Below are 25849 nucleotides of genomic sequence, written 5' to 3'. Positions count from 1 at the left end.
CGGATTTTAAATCTTTTTAACACATGTTTTTCAGCTGTTAATCCAAATCATGAAATGCCATTTAGACACCCTTTCTTTCATCCCAGTTTCTTCTGCGTTTTAGGGCATGTGTAGAAGGGCCCTGAGAAGCACGAGAGCCTCTTACATTACCTTGAAGGTTATTAAAGAAATGAATGAGATAAAATCGAAGAAGTAAAACAAAACATCAAATGAAATAAAATAAAAGGACTCACCAAACTACCACCCTTGGAAAAGACTCTGAATGTTAATTCCAAATAACTTGTGAAACATGCAAAGAAATGGCAAGTTGTGCACAATGCAAATGACAGGCAAAATGAAAGGCAGCAAGATGCAAACAGGGAAGTGGTGCAAGGGGATTGCAAACCCTGTCACGTCCTCTGCCACCCAAAGAGGAGAAAGTGAAGACGAGATGTAGAGGGGGGAAACATCAGCCAGGAAAAGAGAGGGGGAGGCAAGGGGAGTGGAATAAGTTTCTCTACCCCAGACTACGATTCCCAGCAGTCCATGGGGCCAGCCCTCCCTGCCCTGGCACCTGCTGGAGGAGAGGCTTTGTTCACCAAAGAAAGAGAAAGCAAAGCAAGGCAAAGGAAGTTCCTGCTGTTCCTGCAGGGATCTGTCTGCTGGTTGGTGCTGCACAGAAGAGGAGGAGAGCAAAGAGAGAAGTTCAAGTAAGTTAGCTTTCTTTGCCACATTGACTTGCAATGGGATAATATGGTAAGAGAACAGTGTCTGCCACCCCACACTAAAAGAGTGGGAATAAAGTGATGCCTTTTATAAGAAGGGACACTGAGTCTCTCTGACATATTATGGACCTTGTGCGCTTAGCAGCGTATGCATGCTTCATTTCTGAACTTTCAGCAGATGCCTCTGGCTTGAGCTGCTTTCATGATGGGCAAAAGTTCAACAGGTTATGCTTCCTTGTGCCAAAGTAGTTGGATAGTTGTCTCTCCTGTGGCTGGGAGAAAAAGGGTCAATCTTCTGTTTTCTAAGCAGTGTTGCTAGGCGACTCTCGGATTCTGTTTCAACCCTCTAAACTTTTCCATGCATAAAATATATGTGAGAAAGTCACAGAGAAGAATATTCTGTCCATGCATTCTGTATCCATGGATTCAACCATTCATTGCTTGGAAATTCCCAAAGCAAATGCTTATTTGACCATTTTATCTAAAGGATACAGTTGCATGTAATTGTCCTTAAGCATCAATGGATTTTATTATCCATGGGGATCCTGGCATCAAATCCCGGCAGATACTAAGGGCCCACCGAATATGAGCCTGAAGTAATAAAGAAAGTGTTGTTGTTGTTGTTGTTGTTGTTGCTGCTGCTGCTGCTTTCACCACTACCGTCATCATTGTCATCATCATATCATATGCCAATGTGGATTGTGCAAGGACACATGAGGAAAACAAAGGTTTCCCATGGGTATATCTGCCTCTTCTTCCTGTGTATAAAATACTTATTGTTGTTGTTAATTTGACCTAACTTTGTACCAAGAGCGAGAGCACAAGAAAGAACAAGTTTGCTTTCCCTTCCCTCTCGGCAAAAAGTTTGATTAGCCAGGATGCAGTTAATAGCTTTTCATGGTTCATTAGTAGCATTCATAATAAGGCCCCTGGTGAAATGTGCGGCTGAGGCTTGCGTGCCAGAGGATGGCTCCCCAATGGCGGGAGAGGAGGGGGAGATTTCACATTGGATGACTTTTTAGGGGGCGTTCTTCATCTGAGCCAGCAAAAACCATCACCGGGTCCTGGGGGACCATTGAGATTGCTGTGGCGCGTGGAGAAAAGATATCACTCATTTCCAAAGTCATTTAAAAGCATTGTTAGAATATATTGGATTTCACAGTTTTATCATTGTGCTGTGCATGGATGGAATAAAGCTTTCGTTGGTAAGAGAAGCGACACAGGTTTTTTCTGTGTTCATTCACTGCAACCTATGCTTTTATCATTCATAATATATGAGGTTTCTAGTCCTTAAGGCTCTTAGAAAACATGTTGGCAGTGCTTGGCATAATCTCCAGACCCAAGGCAGAGGTGTTTCAATCAGGCACACAGTGGATTGCTCTTGATTTCCATCTCTTTTCATAACCACCAGGACAAATTGGTTGTCAGGGGACAAAGGGGAGAAATGTTCTTTTCTCCTTGTGTGCCCCACACACAATGCTGTTTTATACAACAGTTAGATGTTTTGTTCTGGGTGCGGTCAGCCTGGAGCCGGTAAGTCATTGATTCCTTAAAGCTGGCACAGAGATTGTTCTTTGGCATCAAGGCAAAAAGTCTGGCACCTGGGTAAGGTCTGCTTGGGTTGAGTATAAGGTGCCAGGTTGGTCCCAACAGATGTAAAGATTCAATTGCCTTTGATGGATTTCTGGCAAAGAACTGTGCAAGCTTCATCAAAGCACAGTATTCTTCATCAGTTGAAATGGCAAATAGACTAATTAAAAAGCTGGCTAGAATAGAAGTTCAATTGGATGATAGCCTAAAAAGATACAAAGGGTATAAAATGGTAGGGTGGCTTGCTGTGTAGCAGCAGTTTTCAACCTGTGGATTCCCAGATGTTCTGGTTTTCAACTCCCAGAAATCCTAACAGCTGGTAAACTGGCTGGGATTTCTGGGAGTTGTAGGCCAAAACACCTGGGGACCCACAGGTTGAGACTCACATATGGAATATTGCAGTTAAATCGTACAACAGGGTCTGGTTATGCTTTGCTTGTTTTTTTTCTAAATGAGGATTGGTTTTTCGGACGGAAAATACTGATTGGCTTAATGTGCACCTTGTCTAGAGGTGGATACATTTCACCCCTCGGATTTCACTCTACTTTGCCAACTAAATTTAAAACGCCTCAGATTCTCTCTCATCCTCACATTTTCTCTCTTTATCCTCAACTTACTTCAGCTGCTGAAAACTGAGTTCAAATTGCACAATTACTTTGCACTCAGTTAACCCCTCTGGAGAATGGACAGAAGAGAAGGGTGGAGTCTACTGCAATTTCCACGAATGTTCTTCCACTGTAATAATTTTGTCATCTTGACCTCACTGTAAAGTTGCTTGGCCACACACATTTCTATTTTCATCTTTGAAATGTTGGGAGGGTAGGATTCACTGTCTTCATTTTACAGCCTCCAATATCCTTGACAAATAAATCTTCTTAAATGGTCCCACAACATCACAAGGAGAAACATTTTGCCATGAAACACAGTTTTCCCTGAATCAGAAATTGACTACAGTCATCCCTCTACATTCACCAGACATAGGGCCCTTCCAGTGTCAAAATACGGAACAAATAAGTGGAGCAAAAAAAAATGTGGCATCTTAAGGACAGTCCAAACAGGAAGCGGTCAGTCCCGGTTAATGCTTTCCTTGCATCGTGACGCATTCATTTGTAAAAAAAATTAGAATTCTGCAAGATGGATGCGAGACATCCACTGGAAATTTATTTTTAATTTTTTAATTGACTCTCTGAAATGTGCTGGACCTCATAAGTGTTGATGCAGATATCTGAATGTGCACTCAAGCAGATTTCTTATCATTGTCTCTCCTCCTGCTACCTTTACTTTTTCCCTCTTGAATCCCGTTTCCCTTTGGGGTCACTTGTCTCCCGTGCTGTGTAAATTCAAGCTCTATTTAATTTCATCAACATGAGAACAAAGGAATGCTTGCAGAGAGTTCTCATGGGAATTGCTTTCCATTTGTGCTACCATTTATCTACCTGTGCGTCCGTGGCTCCATTTGTTTACATGCCTTATCAACTGTTTCGAGATTTTAAAATGTGCATATGCACTGGAGCAGTCCTCACTAGCATATCGGGACAAAGTCATGTGTTTTCCTTGAGTGCAGGGATATACAGTGATGTGAATATTTACATTTTCCAGCTCAAATTGGGTTTTAAGTACACCTTTTTGTTTTTCAGCCCCTCAATTTGATCCTGCACACATTTTTGGCAAACGTCATTTAGCCACCAACCCCCTTTAATCCTGGAGTCTTTCCTGTGTAGAAGGACTCAAAGGCCCCTTCTACGCTCCCATATAAAATCCAGATTATCTGATTTGGATTATTTGGCAGTGTAGACTCAGGCCCCACAATATCTGCTTTCAACTGGATTATATGAGTCTACACTGCTATATAATCCAGTTCAAAGCAGATAGATACTCTGCATTTTATATGGCAGTGTAAAAGGGGCCTCATATAATCCAGTTCAAAGCCAATAATGTGGACTATTTGATTTGATAATCTGGATTATAGGGCAGTGTAGAAGGGGCAATAGGCATTTAAATTGGCATCACATTACATTAATTCTGCAGTGCAGATGCATTGTTTTTGAGTTTTCATCCCTTCCTGACACCCAAGGTCTGCCACTTTGGTTTGCCTTGCCTTATGATAGAGCGGATTCCATTTCCAAGCAGAGCAACGTGCCAATAGGAGCTGGGCCAAGAGAAGCTGCAAAGCTACACGACTTTGGTGGGAGCCAAGGAATCTGAGAGCTGAGCTGAGTCATTGAAGACACAGCTTCTATTCTCTACTTAGGGGAACGAAAGACCAAAGGACCCAGAGAAACAGCAAGGAAGCATCATGGTCAGTGTCTTTCACTCTCTTTAAACTGTTGGGATTGGGAAAGGGGAGATAGAGATGAATGGGTGGGCAAGGATATGTATAGGGGTCAGGAACTGAAAGAGGACATGCCTGGTCGCAAAGCTGGCTCTGGATGGTGATGGCGGAAACTGAGCTGTTGGCAACTGGCTGTGATTTCAGAATATCCAGCACAGATTGCTGGTGTTTGTGCTGTTAATATCCTATCTTCACAGCAAATATCCCAAGTCAAGAGAGGGGAGGTCAACTGCCAAGGGGTGCATCTACACTGCAGACTTCATGCAGCTTGATACCATTTTGACTGCCATGGCTCAATGCTGTTAAGTCATGGGAGCTGTAATTTAGTGAGGCACCAGCACTATTTGGCAGAGAAGGCCAAAGACCACGTAAAACTACAACTCCCATAATTCCATAGTATTGAGCCATGGCTATTAATGTGGTATCAAAGTCCATTAGTTCTACAATATAGATGGACACAAGGTTTGTTTTTTAAGATTTTACCATCCCTGCTTCTGCCACTTCAACATGCCTGCTTTGCTGCACCTCTTTGTCAGTGCGGCCTTATTAGTGGATAGAAAGGTCATAGGGGAGCTCCAGCATCACTATTTTATTCAGATGGGGCTTTGTACTGGAGAGTTTGTGTTGTACAGCACAGATACCTTGGTCTTGAAGGGAAGTGTGGCTTCATTTCAGTGTGTCTGTGGCACTTCCATACAGCCCCATGATCCGGGTCAATGAAGTGGGGCAAACAATTGCAGGACCTGATAGCAAGTTCAAACGGTACTGTCAGTTACGGTAAATGGTCCCCCACTGCCTTGACACCTTCATTTATAACAGATTTTAGAAATCCGGAAATTTACTTCAATTTTTTAAATTGACTTTCCGAGATGCACTGAACCTTATATGCACTGATGCGGATATTGAAATGTATACACAGATATACACAGATTTCTTATTATCTCTCCTCACCCTACTGTAAATTCAAGCTCAAGATGTTTCATTTCATAAACCTCAAAACAAAGGAATGATTGCAGAGAGTTCTCATTATCATTGCTTTCAATTTGTGCTTCTATTGAGCCACCTGTGTCTCCATGGCTCCATTTGCTTACAACCTTGACCAGCTGTTTCAGGATTTTAATATGCGCACATGCGCTGGAGCAATCCACACCAGCATATAGGAACAAAGTCATGTGTTTTCCTGGACTGCAGGGATATACAGTGATGCAAATTTTTCAGCCAAAATCAGGTTTTAAGGGCACCTTAAAAAAAACATGTTTTTCAGATGTTAATCCGAACTAGCACACATTTTTCTTAAATGTCATTTAGCCACACACACACACCTTTTATTCCTGTTTCTTCTGCATTTTAGGGCGTGTGTAGAAGGGCCCTGAGTCATAGAGGCAGTTGAGGTGCAGAAAGAATCAAGCAATCCTTGGAATGTACCTGGGATGAGAAAAAGTGTTTTAAAAAGCATTTGGGTTTCTGATCACCTAAGCTTTCAATTGCCATGTGTTTTCATTCCTTTCCTTCTTTTCTCCCTTCCTCCCTCCTTCCTCTCTTCTCCCTCTCTCCCTCAAGTTTATCCAGCTGTTATGGATTTAATCAATGGTTTAATCAATGACCTTTTAGCCTGCAACTCCCAGTATTCCCCAATGGCAAATGGCCACAATGGTTGGGAATAGGGGTGTACATAATTTTGTTTTTAATGTGCATTTAGGATCAGATTCGTTAAATTTGTGCATATGAATCGATATTAGAAACATACAGGAAAGTGGGTGGGGGGGGGGGGAATTTAAGACTCAAAACATTCACCTATCATTTTTGTTATGATTCTGTAACATCCGGATGCCTCCCAAGGTCAGTTTAATTTTCAGTATTTATTAATTTATTTTTATTTATCTATCTATTTATTTAATTTATATACTGCTCTTCTCCCCCAGCATTAAGCAACTTTGGTAAAGCCAAGAAAATGTAAAGTGCTTTAAAAACCAATCCCTTTTCTTTGGCCCGATTGCCATAAGTAAAGGCATTGGCACTGGGTCCAGGACTAGCAGAGTTAATGGGTGGGAGACTGAGAACACAGCCATCTTCAATGTAGTTTGGGAAGGGAAGGCCCCCTGTGGCAAGGAATGCAAAAGCTCCTGCCCTAAACTATATTTCCCAGAATGCAGTGCTTAGCATTTGGAGTCCCCAATGACACCAGTCATTTAGACTCAGTCTAATAATAATAAATAAAATTATTGAATCTGCAAAGAGGACTAAAGTAAGTAATAAGTTAAAGTTATGTGGTTGTGTGTCATAAAGACAGACAGGCATTCAGAGGGATAGCTGTTGTCACTTTTTGGGGGGATAAATTGTTTTTGTCTAAACTTTTAAAAATCCTCAAAAATTAGTAGATGCGTGAATCTATCTGAAATTTCTGGGGGTGGATGCTCTGGTTATCTTGTGCATTGTGTATGAAATTCAAGTAGATAGCTCTTGTAGTTTTTTTTAAAAAAATGTTGCTTATGAAAACTTTGAAAATTCCCCAAAAATCTGTGGATAAGTGAAACGTTCTGAAATTTGGTTGGCTAACAGTAGTAAATGTGTTCTTCCTTTGTAGCAAGTTTCACCCCAATAGCTTTAAAAATGAGGTAGAAAGGAGCCCCTGAAGTTTCCCCAATTATAATAATTTAATTTAATTTAATGTGTGATTACTATAACGCAATAGTAACGAAATTTCATTACTCTCATTATAGTAATGAATTAGGAGCCTAGGGGATAAAAGCCTCGTGACTTGAAGGTTGGGTTGCTGACCTGAAAGCTGCCAGGTTCGAATCCCACCTGAGGAGAGCGTGGATGAGCTCCCTCTATCAGCTCCAGCGGGGACATGAGAGAAGCCTCCCACAAGGATGGTAAAACATCAAAAACATCCGGGTGTCCCCTTGGCAACGTCCTTGCAGACGGCCAATTCTCTCACTCCAGAAGCAACTCTGGTTGCTCCTGAAATGAAAAAAAAAAGTAATGAATTTTTCACAAACAACACTTTAGAAATGAAATGCCAACGCTCCTAGTTTTGTAATAAGTTTTGAAACATTTTTTAAAATGGATCGCACATTCCTAGTAAGGAATTGGAGCAGAGTTGCAGTCCAAGAAAAGGGTAACTTTCCAAGCGTTTTCTAATGTATTGAACTCATTGTTTGAGAGAGTATTAACAAAAACGTATGTGTGTGTTTTGGTACATTCAAGCTTCAGATTCCCTGCCTGCTTAAAAAAAATTATATGGAGTAAAAACACATATCTAAATGTGCAGAAATATGCTTTGGCCTTGGGAGAAATGTACGAAATATAAAATTGTGTATTTTAAGAAAATTGTGATCAAAATATGTGTATGGCAGAAAACACACATGCTGTAAAAAGATCTTAACCAAGGTCACCGAGTGAGTTTTCATAGCTGAGCCAAGATTTCAGCCCTAAGCTCTTGGGATCCTAATTCAGTATTCAAAGCTCTATCACACTGTACTGTTATTGTGTTATTATTCCACTTTAATTGCTGTGGAAACAATATATAGATTCCTGGGATTTGCAGCCTTTAGAATTCTTAGCTGGAGAGCTCTTTGCCCATATCTTGATTCACTATTTAACAAGTGATTCGACAGGCCCGCTCAAGTTGCAACTAGCCAACAGGACTTGGATCTACTCTACTCTAGATCAAGCAGTGTCTACAGAAAAGATGTGCATTCATGTTAGTACAGTCAGGCACAGGAATACCTTGAATAATGAATAGGTGTGTTCCCAGCAATTACTTCTGTAACAGAACATTTGGTGCCAGAGGCAGAAATATCAGGGAAAGGATAGGGAGAGGTTTCTATACCACAAAACAGAAGAACAGCTAGGCATATTTCAGCAATCTAACAAAGGACCTTTACCAAGCTTTAGGCTTACCAGTTCCTTTCCACAACCGTCCTTTGCAAAAAAAAAGAAAAAAAAAGAATCCTTTTTCTGGAAAATTAAACACAAGTGTGGAAATCTGACCAAACAAAGCATGTTCTTGTCACAGGAAAGAAACACAAGCATCCAATGAACTAGATTGCAAAACGTGATTGAAGTGTATAACATTTCGTTGTTCTCTTATGCAGCCCCAGTTTTTTTGCTTTGGATGTCCTTATTCAGTGTGACAGGTCCATTTCCCAATGGACTGTGTTCACAATGCAGAGTCAGATTTCTTGTGACAGTGTCAGACCTGTTTGTTTAAATCTGAGTCTCTCCCAGTCGGTGGTCATTTATTTATTTATTGCCTTTACAAACTGTCTCCCCTTCCTCAATAATGGAAATCCTTAAGGGAGCTCATAATATGGCGGAACTAAAACCTATCTTGTTGAAACACAAAATGTATTTTCCTATGAGAAAACAATGAAATCAGAAACACAATTTGATATCCATTAAGAAAGAAAGAACAGCATTTAACTGATAAGAAATCCCGTTTTTAGTTAGGGAGTTACCACAAGCTTGATTTAATAAAAAGTTCTTTACAGAAATTACAAAGATGAATGCTTTCCATTGTTCATTGTTGTTCTCAGGTGATGTCTAAGTGTCCTTCCACACAGCCACATAACCCAGAATATCAAGGCAGATAACCCACAATATCTGCTTTGAACTGGGTTATCTGAGTCCACACTGCCATATAATCCAGTTCAATGTGGATTTTATATAGCTGTGTGAAAGTGGCATAACTGACTCCAACCTAGAACTTAAATCAATATATACTCCTGACTTTACAGTGTTTAAAAAAGAGCCCATTTCTGTTACTCATTATGATGATAAAGGAAGCAACTTGTTACATTATTTCTTACTCTGCTTGTTACTTTCTCATTGCCATTACTTTTTAGAGACTTAAAAGTGTAGAGCAGTTTACCAAACATTTCATGTTGGTGACGCACATTTTAGACATGCATCATTTTGCAACACAGTAATCCAGTTTTTTGAGCAAACCAGAAGTTAAATCAATCTTTTATAAGAGATACAAACACATATATAAATTGTAATACTGAAATGTATTGGGATACCACATATATCATGAAAATTTTTCATTCATATTCTAAAAATATATGATTTGTTAGATGATAATATACATTTCCAAGATTTTTGTCATTTTGATGTCAAGCCTCCTCCCCGCTTCCCCCTCGGTCAATAATTATATCAACCCATGGCAGTACCACAGTTGGAAGTCCCGCAGGTAGTCTGAAGTTCTATTGATCGGTCCTGTGAATGTTCGAAGGTATGGAGGAGTCCAGCAGCAACTATCAGCGATACGCCTTGCAACAATCTTTCCCTTTTTGATTATTAGTCTATTACAAAGTACCCTTCCATAAATGTGCGCTTCAGTGCGTTACCCGATATATCTGGCTCTATGTATCTTCTTTGACTTCTGTGACTTTCTCTTCTCCTTTTGCCTCTGGCAGCAGGCCTCAGTAACCACCTGGCCCCATGGCCCTCATGGCCCTCATAGCAGGCCTTCCTCCTTCCTCCACCCCAACTAACCCCTTAGTCAACCATCTCCCCCATGGGTACCTACTCCTCCAGGTTGTTGGGTCCCCTTCGATATCCCCGGACTCCTGTGTGTTAATGTATTATTTTATGTTTCATATAAAACTTTGGAATATGAAGCCACCCGGTAAGACCCTGGTGAATTTTGTTAGCATCTCTTGACCTGGGAATGCCTTCCAGCAATTTTCCTGGTCATCACCTACTTACAAAGGACTCAATCACCTATAATCTCTGACCCATAAAACCAGCTGCTCAAGAGACAACAAGACTCGGATTTGGACTGCCTGTTCTTCGTGCAGTCACATGGACAATGGGACTCGGTTTCCGCACTTTAGGTTTCACTGTAGGCAAAGCAAACTGCTGCATTCTCTTCTGGTGTGAGTGCGTTCTTTCCTAGAAAAAAAACAAACCATATTGACCACAGTCTCATTTTAGTTAGCTACACATTTCCCAGATTTCATTTGTGAAGTGTAGGAGGAGGGAAGAGAAAGTGGGACATTTTAGAAACAGCTAGAAAAGGACAGTTCGATTTATTTATTTATTTATTTACAGTATTTATATTCTGCCCTTCTCATCCCAAGGGGACTCAGGGCGGATCACATTACACATATAAGGCAAACATTCAATGCCTTGACATAGAACAAAGACAAAGACAAACGCAGGCTCCGAGCTGGCCTCGAACTCATGACCTCTTGGTCAGAGTGATTGGTCTCAGCTGGCTGCAGCTGGCTGCTCACCAGCTTGCGCCACAGCCCAGGCTTAGTAGTGCTTAGCCTTTCCACTATTCTTGGTTTCTCTTCCCTTTACCTTTGTTCCTGCAAAGATTCTGAAACTGAAAGAAATAATCTGGGTGTATTTGCTGTCGCAAAATAATTTGAACTTTACACATCAATATACTGTATTGTTCCTCTCTTTATTAGCTTCTACATAAGTTCTGCTGATTTCAGTTGGACGTTGCCAAGAAGAAGAAAGAAGAAGAAAGTAGTTTGTCCATTCTCATCACATTTAGCATTTTAACAGAATATCCAGACAATTTCCTCATGTAATTATTTTAGTTCTGTTTTTTCCATCTTGTTCTTCTGCCTTTTTTTCCAGATTGCATGAAGTCTCTATTCCGGGTAAAGACTGGAACGGTAATACAATCTCTAATGCAAATGTGGACCATTTTTAGCCCAGCTGCCGTTCCAAGGACCATGATTTCCATGTGTGCTATGATGCATCAGGCAGGTAAATCTGATCAATATTTAGCATAACTTTCTAGAACCTTTTTGACAGCTGTCATAAGTCCTGTTTTTTAAGTTTTTAAAATAACTTTTATTATTTTTAAAAAGGCAATAACTTGTGTTTCCTGTAAGCAATAACAGAAGATATATGTTTTGATGTCAACACTTTATCAAACTTCCACCTGCTTGCTTTGCTATCTCTAGTTCCTCTTTGCAGTTCACCAGCAGTAAATAAGATTATGTTTCCTCTTGTATTCAGGAAGATTGTCTCATTGGTTTTTAAATTGATCTGTATAATTGCTGTTCTGGCTTTATAGATGTTAAAATAAATGTTTACATAATAGTACTTAAGACTAGAAAAGGACAGTTTAAAAATAAGTGGTAATTAGATATACAGTAATTACCAAAATGTTTATCATCAACCCAGCTTAGGTGTACTGTATCAATATAGCTACAAGGGTCAGTGATCATTTATTTACCTTTTGAACCTTCTAGTCTGCATGTGATCCAATCAGATATGTCATTACTTTCCACCTGCCTACATTACAAGCACAAGCTGTTGTTTTTGCTTGTGATGATTTTGTCATTTATTTGTCATTTTAGCTAAAATATTATGGTCTGGTCTGGGAGGAAGTGCATGGATGACTCCATGGCTCCTTCCACACAGCTGTATACAATTTACATTTAACTGGATTACAGGGCAATGTGGACTCAGATAATCCAGTTCAAAGCAGATATTGTGGATTATCTGCCTTGATATTCTGGGTTATATGGCTGTGTGGAAGGGTCCCATGACTTACCGCCCCAGGTGACACCAATCTTAGTGATTCCACTGACAGAATTCTTCTTCTCTCCCAATTGCAGTCCTACACGTCTTTACTTTTGGAAATTAGCTCTATTCAATGCAATTAACCTTTCTTGTGTGTGTGTGTGTGTGTGTGTGTGTATGTGTGTGTGTGTGTGTGTGTATATATATATATATATATATATATATATATATATATATATATATGGTAAAGGTTTCCCCTGACGTTAAGGCCAGTCATGTCTGACTCTGGGGGTTGGTGCTCATCTCCATTTCTAAGCCGAAGAGCCGGCATTGTCCGTAGACACCTCCAAGGTCATGTGGCCGGCATGACTGCGTGGAGCGCCATTACCTTCCTGCCTGAGCGGTACCTATTGATCTACTCACATTGGCATGTTTTCGAGCTGCTAGGTTGACAGAAGCTGGGGCTAACAGCGGGCGCTCACTCCGCTCCCGGGATTTGAACCTGCGACCTTTCAGTCTGCAAGTTCAGCAGCTCAGTGCTTTAACACACTTCGCCACCGGGGCTCCATATATATATATATATATATATATATATATATATATATATTACTTTGTAAATGGAAGTACATTAGACCTTTCATTTAGCTGTGTTTGTGTATTGTAATCACAATGCCTTTTTGATCACTAGCAATGATCCCTGGTCCCATTAAATATTTCAGAGTTACCTGTCCAACCACAAATTTATTAAAAGCTATTATGCTTTATTAAGTAAGTACTATAGCTGAAATGAGATTTTAATGGCGAATTTTAAACTTCTAACTTTTACTTTGTGTATTTTAATATGTATTTTATGGAAATACGTTTTAATATGTGTATTCTATGGAGTGTTTTGGAATGATTATGTGTTTTAGCAATGTTGTAACCAACCTCGAGATGTGTGGAGAGGCGGGTAAGATTTTTTTTTTCAAAACATATTTTTGATGACCGATACTTTCCTCACTTAATATTGCTATGGTTAGTGCTGTAGCTAGAATAATTTGTGTGCGTGTCTGTGTGCATATGCTTGCAAGTGCCTTGAAGTCACTAGTTGACCCCATACATTTCATCAGGTTTTCTTAGGAAAGGTACACTCAGAGATGGTTTTGCCAGCTCCTTCCTCTGAAATACAGCCTATAGCACCTGGTATTCATTGGCAGGCTCCCATTCAAGTACTAGCCAGAGCTCAATCTACTTAGCTTCTAAGACAAAATGGGATCTGAGGGCTTGAATATATTTAGTCTCTTCCACACAGCCATATAACCTAGAATATCAAGGCAGAAATTCCCACAATGTCTGCTTTGAACTGTGCTATCTGAATCTACACTGCCATATATTCCAGTTCAAAGCAGATGATGTGGAATTTTATTCAGCTATGTGGAAGGGGCCTCAGTATGCCTTAATTTCTGGAAAGAGAAAGTAATTACAAATAATTCATTCATTGGAATGTATCATTTCCAAGATTTGAGAAGTAAAAGCATAGTACCCTAAATAGCAGAACCTAGAGGGCATTTCTTTTTTATTATTACAATTCCCAGAATGTACTATCAACATTTGAAATGGCTGTGCTTTCTAAATAACCCAGAGATTTGTAATCTAGAAAGGCAACATTTTCGAGTTCTCTCAAATAGTTTGGAAAGTCAGTTAAATTCCCATTGGAAGTGCGGTTGCTAAGGGCCCTTTCAGACAGAGCTAAATCGTAGGAGAAATTGGGATATTTAATCCCAGTTCCTCCTGGGATTTAGTCCCCACATCTCCCACAAAACTCACACTTTCCATGGGAGGGGTGTGTGGCTACATGCTCTCCTGCATCAACCAGAGGCAAATTTTAAAGCAAAATGGGTAACTGGGAGAGTAAGAGCCTGAAGAACCAGTATGGTAATGGGGAGTCAATCCCCACAGGTCCACACCTGGAAAGATCCAGACCTCACATTAAGATCCTGATCTTTCCAGGTGTCAAATTAATCTGGAGTAAACTGGGAAATTCCAGTGTACTCTGGATTAATTTGGGTTTATCTGAGGTATCATTTGGATACCTCTGGTAAACCAGTGACCTGTCGTGAGTTATTGGGCTGTGTGTAAGGGTCCTGTGTAATACTTGTAGCCATCTTTCTAGGAGCATCCTAGGCCTGTTGATTTAGTAGTACAGCTTTTGGGAGGGGCTCCATCCATCTCCCTTGCTGGCCCCTCCCGGGCTCACCACTTCTGCTCAACCCCTCCCCCCAGCTTGCCATCCCACTTCCCACTCACCTATCCCCTTGCTCACTTACTTGCTCACTCACTCACCCCCACTGGCCCCTCCCAGGCTCACCACTGCCCGATCAACCCACTTCCACCACTTGCTGTCCCCTGAGTGTCCAACCCTCCCCTCCGCCATCTGGTTTTGTCACTCTATCTCTAAAAGGTTCACTATCAATAGCCCATTCTTCTTATGGTACCCTGTGACTCTCAATGACACTAATAAGGAAGAAGGAAACATAGGATAGTTGTTGATTTCAGCCACAAACACACACCAACAAAACTGTGGTGGTGGCATATACGGGTAGGGACACACACCTCCATCCAGCCCTTTGTGCGTAAGGAGAGAGAACCTGCTAGGGAGTTGCCTCTGTTGTAAAATGACTCTTTTATTGCACTTTCTCATATATAAACAAGACATGTGACTGGAAAAAACTGAACTCATGCTGATTCAGAGAAAAGGTGCCTTAAACCCTTTGTCTTTTCAATTGGTTAGTTAGTTGATAGCCGAATCAGAGGTTTAAGCTTTCTTGAAAGTGGCATCTTTTGATCCTAAAAGCCTTATTTCTAATTCCAAAAGGGCTCAACAATGTTTTGAGATAATTTCAACCTCAGGACATTTTCTTTTTCTCATGGGCCTCTTGGAGGTTGATTTTATTTCCAGGCAAGATCCCAAATTAGCTGATTTTTCTCTTGCTTTCCTACCAAAGTCCCTAAAACTGTATACAGTGGACATAAATAGGAAAACAACCATTAACAAGCAATGAGGGTTGCAGGAAACAGTGTTGCAGTTCCTCTTCCATGTAATATCATTACACCACAACAGACTAACATTCAGTGATCAGCAAATACGGTACATTCAGTCCTCACTTAGCTACTTGGAGTGATTTCCCACCTCCGTGACCTCCTTTACAATTCTCTGATGTATTTGTTTGTACTTCTGCAAGTAGCAGTGTTTCTTCCAAGAATGCTGATGCTTCATTTGTACATCTATGTAAATATTGTGATTTGGGGGGAATCTACACTATAGAATCAGTGCAGTTGTACACCACTTTAACTGCCATGACTCAAGGTTATGGAATTCCAGGAGTTGTAATTTTGCAGGGTCTTTAACCTTCTCTGCCAAAGAATTCTGATGCTTCAACAAGCTATAACCTCCATACTTTCATAGCATTTATCCATGCCAGGTAAAGTGGTGTCAAACTGCATTAAAGGAACCCTTGGGATATATAGCACTCACAGCCTGAATGCTGGATATGCGAGAATTTATTACATTAACATTATTTTAAGAAATCCCATATAGGGTGTCACATTTAACAGTCCTCTCACTAGAACTGGGAAATGAGTGGTTACAAAGCTTATTATACTGAAAGATTTGTGACTGTGATTAAATACACATTTGGCTGATAAATCCATTGGATATTACAATTGTTAATATAACCAAGGATATTTTAATCTTATTGAGGTATGCCGTGTTTTTGTTCCTATAGGCTGTGCATGCTCAAGCGCGTTTTATCCTGTCAATGACATTTTGTAACATTTTGATACTTTCAAAGTAACAAAATATGCCAGTTTTTGCTACCTTTAGATACTGAGTAATACATAGTTGCTTTTCCTGAAAAAAGTAATCATAATATTCAGGAAACAGGAGCACTGAAATTGGAATTTCTCAGTTTTTGTGATCCCTCTGTGGGTACCAAAATCCATGGATGTTCAAGTTTTGTTATATACCGTATATACTGGCATATTAAAATGTCATCCCTTATGTAAAATCAAGGTTTGCTTTTTTGGAATTTCACCTCTTGAATATTTTTAAGCCATGATTTGTTGAATCCATGGATGGAAACCTGTGGATAAAGAAGACTGACTATATAACTAATTATTTTCCAAAAAAATCTGTTCTGCCTTCTTCACTCTCCATTGTTGTTTTGTTCTTCAACTACAGTACTTCCTTCAGTTCTCCTTTAGTTCTCACACAGGGCTTGTTGGTCTTTCAGGATCTACTACAAATAACTTCCCTTAGACAAATACACACGCACACACACACACTTTTTGTAAGGAATTTCTAATATTTCACTGCTCTCTAACTTCTCACCATTGGTCATAGGCTCAATGGGTTAAACCCTTATGCCAGCTGGACTGTTGAACTGAAGGTTGAAGGTTTGAATTTATGAGACGGGATGAGCTCCCATCTGTCAGCCCTAACTTCCCATGCGGTGACATGAGAGAAGCCTCCCAACAGGATGGTAACATATCCAGGAATTCCCTGGGCAACATCTCTGTAGGCGGCCAATTCTCTCACACCAGAAGTGTCTTGTCTCAATTCACTTCTGACACAATAAAACAACCATTGACCATGCTGGTTGGAGCTTATGGGAGCTGGAATTCAGTAATAACTGGAGAAGCAGATGTTCCCAAGCCCAATTCTATTTGTTATGACACAGTTTAATAAAATTCCTATTAACATCAACTTCAATGTACAGTATGGACACGGTCTTGTAAAATTTGATTTATTTGTGCATTTAAGTATGTACCTTATTTAATATGCTTGAAATAATAATAATAATAATAATAATAATAATAATAATAATAATAATAATAATAATCAGCTTTATTTTTATTTGGCCACCATCTCCCCAAAGGAACCCGGGGCAGCTTAAAAAAGCACTCCAAGATGGACATATAACATACAGCAAGTAAAAAACGGTACATAAACATAAGCAAGTGAGAGAAAATTATAACAACAACCCCTGTAACAAATATAACATAAAAGTAAAAATAATACAATTTTAAAAACATTAGTAAATAAAATTAGCAGCCATCGATTCAGAAAGTTTGCTCTGGAGGCTGAAAATGTTGTAATGGCAATTTTAACACATATTTCTTAGTACATGAGAGATAGAAAGGCATCCCTAACATCATCTTTCTAAAGGCTAAAATAGGCACAATAGCTCACAAGTGACAGGTGTTGGGATTGGGTGGGAGTAGCGGATGGGGAGTTAGTGTAGAAAAGGACAGCTGGAGCACAAGTCACTTCTAGAAGCACAAAGAGCTTTAGCATTCATTGCTATTAGGCAAAATCTTACAGCATTGATAATTGGAAGAAAACAAGGGAGGAAATCCTGTATGTTCCTTTTGATGCTTTGCTCTAAATTGGAGTATCAGGCCATTCATTGTCAACTATCCTTGTAATGAGAGGGGCATATCTTGAAAAAGTTACTTTGGAGTATAGTTGACGGTGGTTCTTGGAGTTGCAGTCGAATATAAGGTAACATTTCCAGGTCTTGTCATGGGAGAGAAGCTGCCCTTGGTGCCAATTAAAACTTTTCCAAAATGTGGATAGCTCTTTGGGGCATGGTGTTTTAATTTGTGACAACTGAGAAATGATTTTGTGCCACTCTTCTCTCCTTGTGCTCCTGTTCAAGTTGCGATCACCACATCTCACTCCATAGTTGGTATTTGCAGTTTTCAAGAGTGTTTGCTGGTACATCATCATCCCAATATCCACAGAACCAATATATGTGGTTTTATGCATCCAGAGTTTCACTTATTCCCTTTGGGCCTCCTGTAACAGCTACACCTTTTTCTTGATACCTTTGTCATTTGTCCTTTGAAAATAATAGGTTTCACTAATGTCTACAGTTTTGCGTAGCCAGGTGAAGTCCACTTGATATAGGAGTTGTACTCTATTTACCTTTTTCAATAGGAGAGATATACAATGTTAAATCATGTGTTTAATTCCTGTACCAGTAATATATTATTTGCTCCCATGTTTACGTAACTAGAGATGAGTAAAGTTGTGTTTTGGTCTATAACTCCCAAAATCCTGCAGTCAATCTGGGCAGTTGTCTGAAAACAAAAAGGACAATTTCCAGAATTTGGCTGTGGCATTGTAAGGCAACAGAAAAGGGACAGAATGATACAACTGAAACAAGATCAAACTCCATCTTACTGGCTCATTCTTGCTACTCTTCCCATATTGTGATTCAAATGATGATGCCAGAATCTGAGAAAACTCATGACCTAAAGTGCAAAGTCCATCTCCCTCCAGACATGCCACCTGGCACAATTCAGTTAGTACGTGATGTTTTATGCGTCCTCATACACCTTCTCTGCTTTGTCATTTCTCAGCTGTTAGTGCTGTAAACCCAGAACGTGCCCAGTAATAAAATCAACAAATGTCAACATCTGCCATGCTTGTGGTACTCATCCCTTGCTTGCAGGGAAAAAAACTGAACCAGCTCAAGTGTTCTTTTTCCTGTTGCCCCAACATCAAAAGCGCTGCCAGATCTGCCAGAAGGGGAAAGTAATTAGATTTCTAGCCTTTCAAGACCTGGCAGAATAGCGGATCCTGTATCACTTTCTGAGACCATATGGACCAGAAAGTCCGTAATTTTTTAAAAGAAAAAATTGCAGTTATCTGCCAGCATTGGCTGATCCTTAAGGATTAAGTTCCTGGTGGATGAAGGAACAGAAGTTACTTGCTGCTCAGATTTCCTGGACTTTATATTCAGTTTTGAGATAGAAATGAGAATGTGTGGATTAGATAAATGGAATGAATAGAATTTGCAAAGTGTTTAGATTTTATTTTGGGTCTTGTTTGTTTGTTTTTTGAAGGAAGGGGTATCTCCAACCAATATGGTCAGATAAGATGGCGTTGTAGAGCAAAATAGTATTTTTTCCAAACTCTGAACCAAGGACAACAGAGACTCCTAAGAATATTTTTCAACTCTGTGCAGGATTTAGTACTTTAGAATTGATTTTTTTAAACCTTGGTGCTGTCACAGCTTTCAACCATCCTGCCTTCCTATCTTTCCACAGGTGTGGAGTAGACCTCTGCGTCATCCTCTACTACCCAGCCTTGGTGCTGTGTTCCAATTCTGCATGATAGCTACATCCTCCCCGTGACACCAGCCAAACTGGACACATCAGCATTGGAACAGCGACACGTAGGCCAGAGCCTTTCTGTTAACAGCCAGCCATTTTTTCTTGTCAACCAAGAGTCAACACTATCTGCCTCAACCCCGGATGGGCTGCAGAACCAACACGATGCAAGCACCCTCACTGGTACGTAACATTAAGGAGAGTGAATTCAAGTGTATCTCTTGATAACATGATGGTGGGTGACAGCTACATCCTATATATGCTAACATAGTTTCCAACTGTCCTGGATTGGCAGGGACAGTCTGGATTAATCCTCTGCTGTCCCACTTTTCTGCTGCTTTTAATATGTCTCAGTTTCTCTTTCCTCCTCTACCCCTTTGCCCTCATGTTATCATGCCGTAAGCCTGTCTGGACATGCTCTATGTTTTTCATAACTGGACCAAAACAAAAAAGCGTTGGCATTTCAAAAAGGTGAACCCTGACATAGCTTGGCGTAGGAAAGCAAAGCAGCTAACTTAAACCCTATTGATTTCAATGGGTCTGGTCTACTTATGACTTAAGATGTATTTACACTGTAGAATTAACACAGTCTGACACCACTTGAGTTGCCATGGCTCAATGCTATGGAATCTGGGGATCTGCAGTTTGGTGAGTTACCATCACTCTTTGGCAGCAAAGGCTAATAACATTGTGAAACTGAAACTTCCATGACTCCGTAGCACTGAGCCATGGCAGTCCAAGGGATGTCAAACTGCATTAATTCTACAGTATAGCTGAATTCTAGGTCTGGACCCAACCAAATCGGTTTTAAACAACAACAACAAAAAACAGTGGAGTCCCCGGTGGCGCAGTGGGTTAAACCCTTGTTCTGGCAGGACTGCTGACTTGAAGGTTGGGTTGCTGATCTGAAGGTTGTCAGTTCGAATCCAATCCAGGAAGAGTGCAGATGAGCTCCCTCTGTCAGCGGGGTCATGAGAGAAGCCTCTAGGTGTCCCCTGGGCAACGTTCTTGCAGACAGCCAATTCTCTCATCAGCTCCTGACACACACACACACAACCAGTTAGGTCTATATTGGTTAGTAGAAACTGCATTGTGCAAACTTTTCCTTATGCATTAAGTTCAAGGTAATCATGAATCTTGTTTTGGTGTTGGGAGCATTGAATGGGGTGACCAAAATTCTAGTTCTTATACCAAAAGAACATTTTAAAATGCCTGTGCCAATGCTTTCTGAATAAGAACTTCAAAAATTGCTGCCTGGGGGAAAGGGACTAAACATAAAACCAGTGCTTTGAATATATAGCATTAAAGGACTCCTAGGAGGATGTGCAACATATCAGTAAGATTGTCAGAACTGCTCAAATGTTTTTCTCTTGGGGATTGAGCTAGGAGACAAATAATAGCTTTCAAGAGAGTTGTTTTGAATCGTGGTATATAAATACATTTCTTTTTTATTGCAAAACCATGTCAATCTTGTTTACTGAAAACAAACATGGAGGAGTATAGACATACAAGCAGGAATCTCTTATTTAAACCACCTTCAGTTCTCTGGAGAAACAACTACTTTCCGCCCCCTCACATCTCTTGAAAATTTCCATGTCTTTCCATGGACAAAAGGTGGCAGCAGAGTTCTTTTATTGGAAACGCAATAACGTAATGCTTGAATTTCATATTATGTGCAGACTAGACTGGATTCTCAAAAATGGCTATGTATGGTCTTCTTAGCTGTAGAAAATTGGGACATTTATGGCCATGCAATATCAGAATGTGGTCAGTATGGCAAAAGTTATTAATGAGGAAGAACACACAAGCTAGGAGAGACTTCAGTGGTTTGCTTTTGCCTGAGTCTACAGGGAAGGGCAAGATTTTGTGCCTTCCTTTTCTTGGAAGTTAAACAACGTCAGCTCTAGTTATTACTTGGATGGGAGACTACCACACAGTACCAGGTACTGTAGGCTATATTTCAGAAGAAGTACTGGAAGAAATGCCTTTTAGTTTCCCTTGCATAAGAAAACCCTATGAAATGTGTGGGGTTGCCATTGCTATATGTTAGCAGGTGACTTGACCACACACACATTCCAATCTTTGTTTACTTCATAGAGGAAATAATTCCCAAAGAGTCTGGGAAAGCACAGAGCTTTGGAGAAGTTATGTCTTTGCACTTCAGTTCCCAGAATCCTTCCCACAATGGTCATAACTGACAAAGAGAATTCTAGAAAGTATAGTCCCCAAAGTAACTTTTTGAAGATCTGATTTAAACCAATCCACTGTGCCTGTCATTAGCTCACACAGTGCAGTTATAGCAGTCTGATGCCACATTAACTGCCATGTCTATCTCCTGTGAAAGCTTAGGGTTTATAATTCAAGGGCATATATTAGAACTTTTTAACATAAATCTCTATGTTGTCGAAGGCTTTCATGGCCGGAATAACTGGGTTGTTGTGAGTTTTCTGTGCTGTATGGCCTTGTTCAAGGAGCATTCTCTCCTGACGTTTGGCCCACATCTATGGGAGGTATCTTCAGAGGTTGTGAGGTCTGTTGGAAACTAGGCAAGTTGGATTTAGATATCTGTGGAATGTACAGGGTGGGAGAAAGAACTCTTGTCTGTTGGAGGCTACGGTGAATGTTGTAATTAATTGCCTTGATTAGCATTTAATGGCCTTGCAGCTCAAGGCCTGGCTAATTCCTGCCTGGGGGAATCCTTTGTTGGGAAGTGTTAGCAGGCCCTGATTGTTTCATGTCTGGAATTCCCCTGTTTTCTGAGTATTTCTTTTTATTTGCTTAATTTCCAATATACCTCACAACCTCTGAGGATGCCTGCCATAGATGTGGGTGAAACATCAGGAGGGAATGCTTATGGAACATGGCTATATTGTCCGGAAAACTCACAACAACCTATAAATCACTGTGTTTTCTGTGCAAACCCCAGTATGCTATAGGATACAGACTCATGACAGCTGAAGTGGTATCAGACTGCTCTAACAATGTGATGCAAATGGTAACTCAGCTTCTCAAGATTGAACAGATTCACACATCCCTCTCTTCCCTTCTGCTGACTATTTGCTCTTCTCCTTTCCATTTGCTATAGAGGTCTGTAATAGCACCAATGTGCCTGAAGTGGAAATCATCAGCCTTCTGGGTGATCACTTGCCCTTGTACCAGCTCCGGGCAGACACTGTGTTTGGATATGAACACGAGGACTGGATCCGAACCCCTCTTGTTGCTTCCGATGCTCCCAACTGCCTTACACCACAACAGATTGAGAAGACTTTGGAATACTTCTGTAAGTTACCTTTGGTTGTTTCTTGGGACTTGAAGGGTTCTGCGAATAAAAGGCTGGTTAGTAATAATTCTTGGCTTTTATCTAGGTCTCTTTCCAAGTGTGTGGAATTCATCAGGCATTTTTTGAGTTATTACAATAACCATATTAGGACATGCATCATATTCATCATCCTCATGTAGATTGGAGAGATAAAGTGGTTTTATTCTAGCCTTTTCATTGTTTCTCCACTTGAGGCTTTCCAGATGTACTGTTGTACAACCCCATACTGTCTAGGAAAGATGGGAAGTGATATAGTTCTACACATCTGAAGAACCCCAATTTAGGAGTTTGACCCAAAAGTAGAGAAGTCTTAGTTAGCCCTCACATAGTCTCGCTTATCCAACCTCCACTTATCCAGCGTTCTGTATTATCCAACGCAGTCAACCTTTTAGTAGTCAATGTTTTTGTAGTCAATGTTTTCAATACATTGCGATATTTTGGTGCTAAATACGTAAATACAGTAATTACTACATTATGTTACCGTGTATTGAACTGCTTTTTCTGTCAATTGTTTTATAAAACATGATGTTTTGGTACTTAATTTGTAAAATCATAATGTGATTTAATGTTTAATAGGCTTTTCCTTAATCCCTCCATATTATCCAACATTTTCACTTATCTAACATTCTGCTGGCCCGTTTATGTTGGATAAGTGAGATTCTACTGTAATTCAAATTATTGCATCAGATAATCCACACTATATGTTTTGGATTATATAGGTCTATACTGCCATGTAATCCAGTTCAAAGCAGATAATCTGGATTTTATGTGGCAATGTAGAAGGGGCCAGGAAGAGAGAAATCTTCCAGAAGTTCATGGGAGGTCATTCTGTGAGTAGAGTTCTTCAGTTAGTGAAAGAAAAGTCTCGTATTCATACTCCAATAAGGTAATTGTGTGGCAATTAAAGGAACAGGAGCAAGGCAGTTCTGTTATTGCTTATTTGTTTTGAGGCTAGTGGAAAGTGAAGGCCTAAGAGGGCAGTCCTATACATCCATAATTATTGTATCCATAGTAGCTTACTCTAGGAACCAAGAAAGTTATTTTCTAGCAGGGGTGGAAATCACACAGCCCCTGCCTCCCCCAATTCTCCATATTCCTTACTATTGGCTTTGCTGCCTTGTGGGACTTTCCATCAAACATTTAGAAGGTGACATGTCTCCCACCCCTGCCTTATGGTCCATCTAGCTCAGTGTTGTGAACAATTTGTGGACAATATGTGTCCTCCAGATATTGATCAGAATGCCCAATAGTAAATGATAGTGGGACATCTAGTCCAACAACCTCTGGAGGAACAGAGGTTGCCCATCCCAGGCTATACAATGACTGCACATTTGACAGCTAGTACAGTATTGTGGTCTGAGCATTGGATTAGAACTCTGAATTCCAGGATTCAAATTCTCGCTTGGCTATGGAATCCCATTGGGTGACCTTGGGCATCACACATTCTCCACCTCTGAGGAAGGCTATGGCAAACGCTTCTGAACAAATCTTGCTGAGAAAACCCTGTGATAGGGTCACTTTAGGTTATCCAGAAGTTTCAAATGGAATTTGAGTGGACACAACATATTCTGCTTTACTTCCAATGGACTCAAGAGGGCATATAAGGCTCTCTTCACAAACCTGTGAGGTGAAACATATTGAGATGGATGGATGTCTGGCCCTAAATCATTCAATAGATTTAAAAGCTCCAGAGGCACTAGGGCCTTATCTACATTGCCATGTACAGGCAGTTCACATGTTACCAACAAGATAAAGTTGAATTTGTATGTAAGTCGTAAGAGGTACATTTTTAAGGGTAACTTCAGCCTATCTATCTATCTATCTATCTATCTATCTATCTATCTATCTATCTATCATCTATCTATCAGCTCTGGATAGCATAGGGAAAGGTTAACACCCTTTGGTGTTTGTTTTGCTGTCTGTGCCCCTATTCAGAATTCACTTCACTTTCTGTTCTTGTGAGAATTGGCTTTTGAAAAAATTGGCTTGTGTGGAAACAATGATTGATGATAACGCTTCAGTAGAGACACCTTTTCCCAATGATAACTCTTTCCCAAATGAATTTCCCTTCCTAGGGATAGATTTCTCTCACTTTCTGTTGTCTTTCCCCCATTCTTAATTAGGAGTCATTTGTAAGACAAATGTTTGTAATGGGACTGCCTGTAATGCAGTTTCAGAAAGTGGTTTAACTGCATTGAACTGCATTATATGGCATATAATCCAATTCAATGCAGTTAAACAGCACTCTGAAGCTGCATTATGTGACAGTGTATATGAAGCCTAGGACCCAGATCTCCCAAGTTTAAGTTGAGTATACAACTCTACTATACAACTCTACTAAGAAAAAATAAAGAAGTGGTAGGAAAACATAACAATATTTATTTATTTATTTGCAGTATTTATATTCCACCCTTCTCACCCCGAAGGGGACTCAGGGCGGATTACAATGAACACATATATGGCAAATATTCAATGCCAACAGACAAACAACATACATTAGACAGACTCAGAGGCATTTTTAACATTTTTCCAGCTTCACAATTCCGGCCACAGGGGGAGCTGTTGCTTCACCGTCCAGTAGTGGCTGTACTTCCGCATTCCTTTCCTCGTGTTTTGCTGGCAGTTTTATGGTGTTGTAAATTAGCCTCCCGCATAAAGCGTCCCTAAATTTTCCTAATTGACAGGTGCAACTGTCTTTCGGGGCTGAATAGGTCAACAGCAAGCCGGGGCTATTAATGGTCGGAGGCTTAACCCGACCCGGGCTTCGAACTCATGACCTCTCGGTCAGTAGTGATTTATAGCAGCTGGTTACTAGCCAGCTGCGCCACAGCCCGGCCCCAATATCTGGACGAAGTCCCTGCCCCCACATTTACTTAATGAGGCAGAGTTCCATCTCGGGCCCTTTCTCATTATGAAGGAATATTTAGAATTCTCTATCAGAGAGCTCTATTGCATCACCAAACTACAAACTGAAAGAATCCATAGGAGGAAGTCATGGCAGCTGAACCAGAATCAAACTTATAGCAGTGTAATATGAACAGCACCTGGATGTATCCATAACCAGGGCGTACAGCTTAATGTTTGGGTACCAGGGACATGAGATAGAAATAGGCAGTCTGAATAATAATAATAATAATAATAATAATAATAATAATAATAATAATAATACACTTTATTTATATTTGGCTTTATCTCCCCGGAAGAAGAGTGGATTATAGTTTACATATATAAGGCAAACATTTAATG

General features: G+C 40.2%; 1 long non-coding RNA gene across 1 annotated transcript; it reads left to right on the top strand.

Moving 5' to 3' along the window:
* Positions 1-404: 404 nt before the first annotated feature.
* LOC103279251 (uncharacterized) lies at positions 405-19378 on the top strand. The gene is made up of 3 exons (XR_506662.3): positions 405-689; positions 11230-11361; positions 19222-19378. It is a non-coding gene; the product is annotated as an uncharacterized LOC103279251 (long non-coding RNA).
* The last annotated feature ends 6471 nt before the right edge of the window (positions 19379-25849 follow it).

The sequence above is a fragment of the Anolis carolinensis genome, chromosome 6 (genome assembly GCF_035594765.1).
Source record: "Anolis carolinensis isolate JA03-04 chromosome 6, rAnoCar3.1.pri, whole genome shotgun sequence".
NCBI lineage: Eukaryota > Metazoa > Chordata > Lepidosauria > Squamata > Dactyloidae > Anolis > Anolis carolinensis.
This window is presented reverse-complemented; position numbering and strand designations above follow the sequence as displayed.